This window comes from Eretmochelys imbricata, chromosome 4, assembly GCF_965152235.1.
Source record: "Eretmochelys imbricata isolate rEreImb1 chromosome 4, rEreImb1.hap1, whole genome shotgun sequence".
Taxonomy (NCBI): Eukaryota; Metazoa; Chordata; order Testudines; family Cheloniidae; genus Eretmochelys; species Eretmochelys imbricata.
This window is the reverse complement of record NC_135575.1, coordinates 48,065,881-48,074,777: the sequence shown is the minus strand read 5'-3', so window position 1 is coordinate 48,074,777 and position 8,897 is coordinate 48,065,881.

Below are 8,897 nucleotides of genomic sequence, written 5' to 3'. Positions count from 1 at the left end.
GCATCTCTCGAGTACACAGCAAAATAACATTGTTTACTGAACAGGAAAGGAGAAATACCATGCAATTATCAAGCTTCAATAATGTTATTACAAATATATTGTAATTAAGGAAAGTGTGGTAGACTTTAGAAATAGAGTTAACATGAGGAAGATTAAATTAATATTTTTAAAGTTGTACATAAAGCATATTGAAAATTGTGTCATACACACTTCAGAAACATTTACCTTGTCTGGAACTGAAAATACACCAAGGGTAAGATTCTGTGAAGTGTCTTTCAGAGACACAAAGTAGAACTTCTAAAAGTATTAAATAACAGAGGAAAATAAATAATAAAAAGCTCTACGTTTTATTGCTTCTTTGAACTTGCCAAAAGATGTGCTCATTATTTGCAGAAGACTTTTTATGCTGCTTGGTTTTTTTCCATTGTAAATATTAAGTCCTGATTTTCCATTCCACTGGATAAAAATCTGATTAAGGTCATGTTTCTATACCACAAAGGAGCAGCAAAAGGCATAAAGAAAATTTCAGAGTTTTCTTTTCAGGCTATGTCTACACTGTGGACCTTACAGTGGCACAGCTGTACTGCTGCAGCTATGCCACTAGAAGGTCTCCTGTGTAGCCGCTCTATGCCAGTGGGAGAGAGCTCTCCTGCTGGCATAATTAAACCACCCGCAATGAGCAGCAGTAGCTATGTCTACACCAGCACTTTCGTCGGTGAAACTTATGTCAGCCTGGGTATATTTTTGCACACTTCTGCCCGGCAAAAGTTTTGCTGACAAAAGTGCTAGTGCAGGCAAAGCCTAGGAAAACTACCTCTATTCATCAGGGGGAGGAATAGCTCAGTGGTTTGAGCAGTAGCCTGCTAAACCCAGGGTTGTGAGTTCAATCCTTGAGGGGACCATTTGGAATCTGGGGCAAAAATTGGGGATTGACCCTGCTTTGAGCAGGGGGTTGGATTAGATGACCTCCTGAGGTCCCTTCCAACCCTGGTATTCTATGAAAAGTACTTAAGGCATTATCATTTTTTTGGAAAGCGTGCATAAGTTCATATTAAACTTTTGAAGAATAAGATATCCTTTAAACCAGTTTCTTATGTCACAAACATTTGTAAGTTATAACTCTTACAAACTTACACTTACCTCACTCGTTTTACCCTCCAGTGATTTTGTCTGATGATTATTAGCGAAAACATTTCTACTTTAGGGAACATAAAAAAGATAAGAACTGTGAATAGATAATGATTTGGTGTAATTTAGTATTTCTGTTGATATAACATACAATCACACAACTTAGAAATATAGCAGTCAAAATCAGTTCTATACAACCACAATTTTTGAGGGATTCCTTATTTTAGGAATAATATAGGGGAGTGGAATAGGGTGAAGATAGCTGGGTTGGTAAAGCATCATTTTGATAACCTTCTTCTTCCATCTAGTGGCAAGAAAGAGTAAAAAACTAGGTATCCGGAAACACTGTCATAAAACATTTCCAAATGCCAACTCCAAAGACTCATTGATGTGACAAAGAGTGGGTGAGTAATGCAGAAAGCCTAAAGTTTATGTATGAGTTCATAAGGGTGATCAAAAAATAAAGTCAGAAAGAATTAGAAATACACAAGCTAAGACAAGTCAAAGTTCTGTTTTTGCAGGTATATTCATTCAGCTTAATATTTGAATTTTCCAGACTAATCAGTCTAGATAATTTGACTATACGAGAACTTGTCACTATCTGATGCTGGATTCTGACTCAGTTGCTGAGATTTCCAGTGTACGGTTCTGCAAAAGTAAAGAGTCTCTATGAAATTTTACTGTAACTGCTTAAGAATCTATTCAGTCCTCAGATGTCACAATGATCAGAGTTATCTAAGGGTCAAGACAGATAGTTCTGAGGCATCTATTGCCCTGTAACTGGGGGTTTTAGGGAAATGTAAAAAAGAAAGCGTTATTAAAAATCAATTATTTCCTCTGAATTACCATTCACAGGAGTTTTGCCATGTTGGAAAAACCATGCGTATTAGGATTTGGGTGCTATGCAAGGGGAGGAAGTGGGTAAGTAACAGGAACTGTTATATTAAATAAGACCAGCGCTACATCTAGTCCCAAACCGTGCTCTTTGTTGGCCTGAAGCTTCAAAGGAAGACAAAATTAAAACACTTAAGTGTTAAAGATGGGTCCAAATCAGAAGTGGAAGCACACTCAGGGCATATACCTTCCATTCCCATTTCCAAGTTTGATACTACCTTATTCCTAAGCCTTAGAGGCAGTGAGAGGGAGCTGCTTAGTCCTCATCAACCTTTGTATAGTGAGGCTGCCATTTCTTTACAGATATTTCCTCCTACCTGATGCATTAACTCCTCTGAAGCTGAGGACCTATTACTGGCTCTCCAGAAGCCACATACTTGTCCCTCTGTGTGTGGGGAACGGCTTCTGCATTACACAATATGCATCCATTAGTTCCATTTAAATTCATGTAATTGAATTTTTAGATTTACTTTATAATAAAAATAGTAATAGCAATTAAAACCAATTCATAGATAAAAATTAAATGAGCTATTTTTCCAATTGTAATTAGAAACAGTAGGAAAGTGTCTGATACCTGCTTAGAAGGAAGTGATGGGCAGGACCAGCTATGCATGCTGCAATAACAGCTAAAATACACAGAGCCTTCATTTTTTAAAAGATTAAACCAGAACAAAATTTACCACATTTATACTCCAGCTCCTGCTATCACTGCTGAGTAACCGCTGGACATTTCTGATTTCTGCTATTTAAATGGTGATTAATAACGTTTACCGTCCTTGGCAATCTTTTAATAATTTACTATGATTACAGATTAGTATTCTGTACTAGTATGTTACGAGCGGTAATTCATTTTGATACTTTGAACAATTTCCTTAATCACAGTGGTAATAGCATAAAATATGCAGTCCAACATTATTAATTTAACTCCACTCATTGTAAGTTATAGTGACACAGCAGCACCACTACCGTTAAGGTTGCATCACAACTTCTGTTTAAGGTCAACCTTTCTAAGTCCTCTGAAATCAACATGCTTTGTCAGATTCCTTTGAAATTTGATGTACTTTAGGAGAGTGCAGGGTCAGGTTAGTGAGCCAAATTTAAGGACATTTGGGCTACAGGTTGCAAAGATAAAACCACTCCTCAAAAATAGTCATTTTTTAAAAAGTTTCTAGGGTTTTTTTTTCTGCACAGAGCTAGAGATCAAACTATTGATGTGATTGAGACTATTCTGACCAACATCTATTGAGTTTTACCCAAGGTAGTGCACAGCACCTACTAAATCTTTGGGGGACCCACATTCAGAACATTGTACAATGTGCACGTTCCAATACAGTAAAAAGTTTAAAGAGTTTCCATTCCTGCTATTTTATATGCTTTAAAACTTGATTCTTGTAAGTGATCTAAAATCCAAATAGTTACTTGGATTGCTTTGAAATTTGGTGTGCTGTATGGAGTGACATTAGTGATCTAAATCTGGGGGTCCTTTGACCAAAGAGTTGCGGAGTTACAGGCCCCTGAAAAACCCAGTTTCCTTCAGCTGCTTGTACTGTTAAAGTGAGGGGTACACAGACTTCATTGAGATTTGATGGCTGTGAACTCACCATTCAATTAACACAACTAAGGATAAATTAATAACAACCCCCCACCTAAGACAAATGGAGTTTTGGACTGAGTGGCTGGAGGTTACCACAATTTGTAACTGACAGGTGGCAATTTTTTTTTGTGGGGAATGTCTTCAAAGTTTTTTTTGGGAAAATTAGACATGTGTATGCCTCCTGGGATGGGAGAGGTATTAGGGGGGCAGAGCAGTGAGGGAGTAGGGGGACAGAAGTTTGGGGTTCCAGCAAGGAGATGGGTGTAGGGGGGAGGACAGAGGTTGGGGGCTCAGGTGAGGGAGACACAGGGGTTAGGGGAGTGGAGGGTGGAACACTGGGAAAAGAGACCTATGGGCAGACACATCTGTTAGCTTCACATTCTCCCTTCCCAGGTGTATGACCAGACCTGGGGAGTTCTTGCTCCTCTAGGGGGTTCTGAACCCCTCTCCCTAACCCCTCATATGAGCAAGGATCAGGCCCTCTCAGAGGTCTGGAGAGGCCTGGGCCACTTCCAGCTTTTGAGGCCCCTAGCCATAATAAAAATAAAAAATTACGAAACATGAAAACAAAGTAAGGCACCAAAAAAAAAGAGACATAATTTGAATTTTTTTTATTTAACAAATGCTTTTCTAGCTTTCTTCTGTGCAAATGCACTAATTATTGAGGAAAAATCTAGCTTTCGTGCAATGTCACACTTGATATTAAGTATGGCAAGCCCATTCAAACGCTCTTGTCCCATAGTTGAATGGTGATAATTCTTTACCTGCTTCAACAAGTTGAAGGAGCGTTCACCTGAAACCACTGATGCAGGCAAACTGACAAAAATACACAATGCAATTGTGATATTAGGAAGCACCCCAGAGAGCCCAATTTCAAGTATTTCTTGAAGCAATCCCATTTGGCTTGCAATCCAATTTAAAGTTTGTGGAATATATTTGTTTTAGAAAGATGACCTCGTCACTGAGATCTTTTGAGATTTCTTTGTTGTACTGTTGCTGAAATTGTTCAGCTGCAGAAAGTAGATCTTCACTACTCAGTCTGTTGAACTGCCACAGAAACCCAAAAAGGGTACAAATTGACCTGACTGAATAGAGTCAATGATGACAAGGAAGACATTGACCCAATAATGCTGCTCGGCATCGGATTCAGTAGGTAAATTGCAATTGGTGGAGAACTCAGATGAAATGCCAATATTCTGTGCTACTAATCTGGACTCAGCCAGGATCGCATCCCATTGTTCATGAATTTGTTGAATGTCATTGATAACACTTTCAATGTTATCCCTCTCAACATCAATTGTAGCATTGCATGCTTCAATTACCAGACTAGTTTGGTGGATCATTGTAAGTAGCTTCATCCACAAAGAGATCATCAGAATGCATTCAAATTTGGACATGTGCTTCTGAATAAACTGAAGTTCAGTTCAAGCTTGTGCAGTGAGATTGAGAGATTAAAGATCATTTCAAGCCTTTCTCATTGAATTCAAATGCTGTGCAACTGGTTGAACACTATCAATCTGTGCAACGGATCTAGTTTGGACATCCCATGCAGTGAAACAGGAAGATACTGCTTCAGAATTTCCCACCTTTGTGGACTGCTACTGGAGAGACTGTACATTTGCTGAACAGTTCCAAAGTAAGTAATTTCCTCCTTGCATGATTCAGCACAGTCAACACCTACGAGGTTTAGTGTGTGGTTTCCATAGCTGGAGAAAATACAGTTTGAATTATGTTCAAGCAGAACTGTTTGTACACCTTTGTACTTCCCAGACATATTAGATACATTGTCATAGGTTTGACCAATGCACACTTGAAAATCTAACTTAAAACCTTCTAGAATTGCTAGTACTCAAGCAGCAATTTCTTTTCCAGTTTTTCTTGTGAAATTATCAAACAAAATAAACCTTTCTTCAATTAAAAATTTTGAGCTGTCTACAATCTTAACATATCAAATAGCCATAGTTCCTTGTGAGAACAATCTGGAGCGGCATCAAGAATGATTGTCAAATGATTGGTATTTCGAATCTCATCAAGAATTGCTGTTTGTATGAATGACCCACATAGCTCAATAAACTGGTTTTGTATGTGTGTGGAGAGATAATGGACTTGCATGCGCCTTTGACTGTCTTGCGATTCTTGAACAAGTTGAACATGCTCTGATAAAAGTGGGTCATATTTGTTGAGGAGTTCAACTATGCCTAGAAAGTTTCCATTTGCACAGTCACCAATATGCTGACTGGAACCAAAGAAAGCCAATCTCTGCTCAGAAAGAAAACGAATGACATTCAGGATGCACTCAAGAAGTTTTTTCCAGTTATTAGTTTCTGTGGAGAGTTCAGTCAAGAGTAAATTCTCAACTGAAGTTTCAGCTAATGCTGCCCTACTGGCTGATTTCCATGCAACATCATTTTCTTTGTGTGATGTTGAACTCTCATATGATGGTATTCAGTCTTTCAACTTCCTCCAACCTTTATTGATGCTCCATCCTATCCACACTTGAAATATTCTGCTGTAAATAAGTAGCTAATCTACACTTGAAATCTTCTACTGTAAACATGTACACAAATGCTGAAAAGACTTAAAACGAATACTAATTAAAAACACAAAATGAAACTGTCAGACAGGTTATTATACTTATCACTGAATCAAAAACTCAAACATGCAAGGTATAATATAATTGGCTGAGCTGAAGACAAAGGGATGACATATATATAGTAAGCACAGACATGGATACAGACAGCAGGATAATGTCCAAAAATTTCAAACATGTGTCCTCAGAAAACTCACTGTACAAGACTGTCCTCACAAATGTTCACCTTGAATCTGGGCCTATAGACTACGAAAGCCTATGATGATGGCCAAGCTACCAACCTAGGGCTCAACCAATCAACCAGTCACCTCTTTTAGCTACCACATGAAGATAATAATGAGGAATTCTCACACATAAATAATTCCTTAGTCAACTAAACGTAAAACTATAAAGACACTAAAATGTAATAATTCTCTACCTTTCAACATGCACTTGATCCAGCACCAGCCACTCGTAGTGGTTTGTTTATATAATCAGCTGATCTGAGCTAACACGTTCATCACGGTCTAATCTTGTGCCATAAGAACTGATATATTTTTATTAATATTTATGAACATTTTTAACTCTTTAATATGACCAAATCTATATCAGTTAACAAAAAAATTATGCCTTTTACCAAATCACATCTCTTATTTGTTTAAGTTTGCAGCTCTAAGCCGAGAGAGTGTGTCACATTTTGGTCCAATAAGGATGTGCATAAAAACAAGTTGCAAAACTTATCAAATGCCAAAAAATTAACAGTTGTCTAAATTTGAGGCCCCCTTTGAGCTTGAGGCCCAGGCCAAATAACCCTCCTTCCCCCCCGCCCCCCATTGGCCCTGGCTGGGATATGGGGGTGGACCTTGCCCCGAGGGCTGGCTGAACCACTCTCAATGCTCTAATATGTGTGCCACAGTCTGAGGGGCCTGTGCCTATCTACACAGGTTGGACCCCGCTTACGTAAGTCAGACTGGGAGGGAGCTTGCCCTTTGGTGAATGTCTGAGGTGCCCTCACTGTCCCCAACGTAAGCCAGGGATCTTAGGAAGTCCTGTCCTTTCGTGTGGGGAGCTCAGAACAGTCATACTCCATGTATATTACAGGCTCCACTCAAGAGGAGGGTGGGAACATCTGTGATAAATGGAGTGGTTCACAAATCTCTGAGCTATTGATTGAGGTTATATTAATCTCCATGGGGCTCATCCTGTAATCGGAGTTAGTTTAGCCCCAGTCTCTCTAGCAGCCCAGGGGACAAGTCACCCTGTTACACACAGGAACAGAGAAAGGTGGCATTGACAACCTTCTCCGAACCTTTTGTCCTTTAACAGTGGTAGATGGAATCTGTGGGTGAAAGTGAATAGGTTGTAAAAGGACCATAGTGACCAGGGTGTGGGTGACATTTTGCCTAATGGTCAGGGCGGAAGGGAGGCTTAAGGTCTGAAACAGAGCCAGGCCTAATGGTCAAGTCAGGAGCCAACATATAAAGTCCAGGAACTAAGCTGAGAGCCAGAAACCAGGAGTCAGGTATTGGAGCCAGAGTACCAGAATCAGGGACAAAGAACCAGGAGCAGGAAACCAGGAGCAGAAGCAGGGACAAGGAGCAGGCACGGGGAGGGGAGGGTCCAGAGTGAGGGCTAGGAGCAAGAAGGGAGCCAAGCACAGGAATAGGAAGCAGGACCAGAACACAGCTGTAGACTTGGAACACTATTGAGTAGCCAGAGTCCCAGGCCTGCTACAGGTGCCTGCTGGAGTCTTCAGCTAATCAGGTACCAGCTTCATTAGCTGAGGGCAATGAGCCAAGTCTGGGCTCAGCTGTGTGTCCCTAACAAGGAGATGAAAATCTTGTACTTTTCAGCAACTGTGGGAATGGCAGAGTAAGGGCATTTTGGGGCATTACCGAAAGAGGGCAGCATTAAGGTTGTGTGGGCAAACAGTGTATTTCCTGGTTTTCAGAAGTTTGAGTTTTAGTCAGCTCAGTGTTCTGCAAGGGGTATACATACCACCAAGCAACTTTAAGTCTGTTAATTTTTTTTTTTTTTTTTGGCCACTGAAAACTGCCTTACATAACCATCCAAGCAACCAAAAAACTGGCTAAGATATGCTGCTCATTAACTAAAGATTGAATAATATTGTACTGAAAACCCTTGGAGTACTTAGCGTGCTCAGGGAAGCACATGGTTGCATATTGGAGATGATCCTTAAATGTATAGGTTTTAGTATATTAGAGATGATACAGATGCCCTGATTTCTGTTCTCCCAGGGATTACCGCAGAATAATACTGGTGTATGAGAGACCTTGAAATACTGTAGATGTACTTTTCTATAAATCTCAATCTATTTAATGAAATATACATATATTTTAAAGAAATCTTACTTGCTATTTGAAAAATAAACTACAGGTGTTGTTACTAAAACAATACACCAAACATAATTGGTGACATAAAAAAGAACACTAACATTGTTCTTAATTATTCATATTAGTTATCAATTCAATCATCTCACAGGAGAATACGGATCATTAGGAAAGGAAAGAAAACCATACACAGCACTAATTACCTTATTTTAAACAAAGAGCTAGTTTTTTAGTTTTGTTTTTGAACAAAATCAAGCACGATTAAAACTATCAGACTCTAGAACTGATTCACTTGCATATCCAGTTAAACTGGGTTTTTGTGGCTCAAAGTAACTGGCCCTCTGGGGAGCCTCCCTAGGTA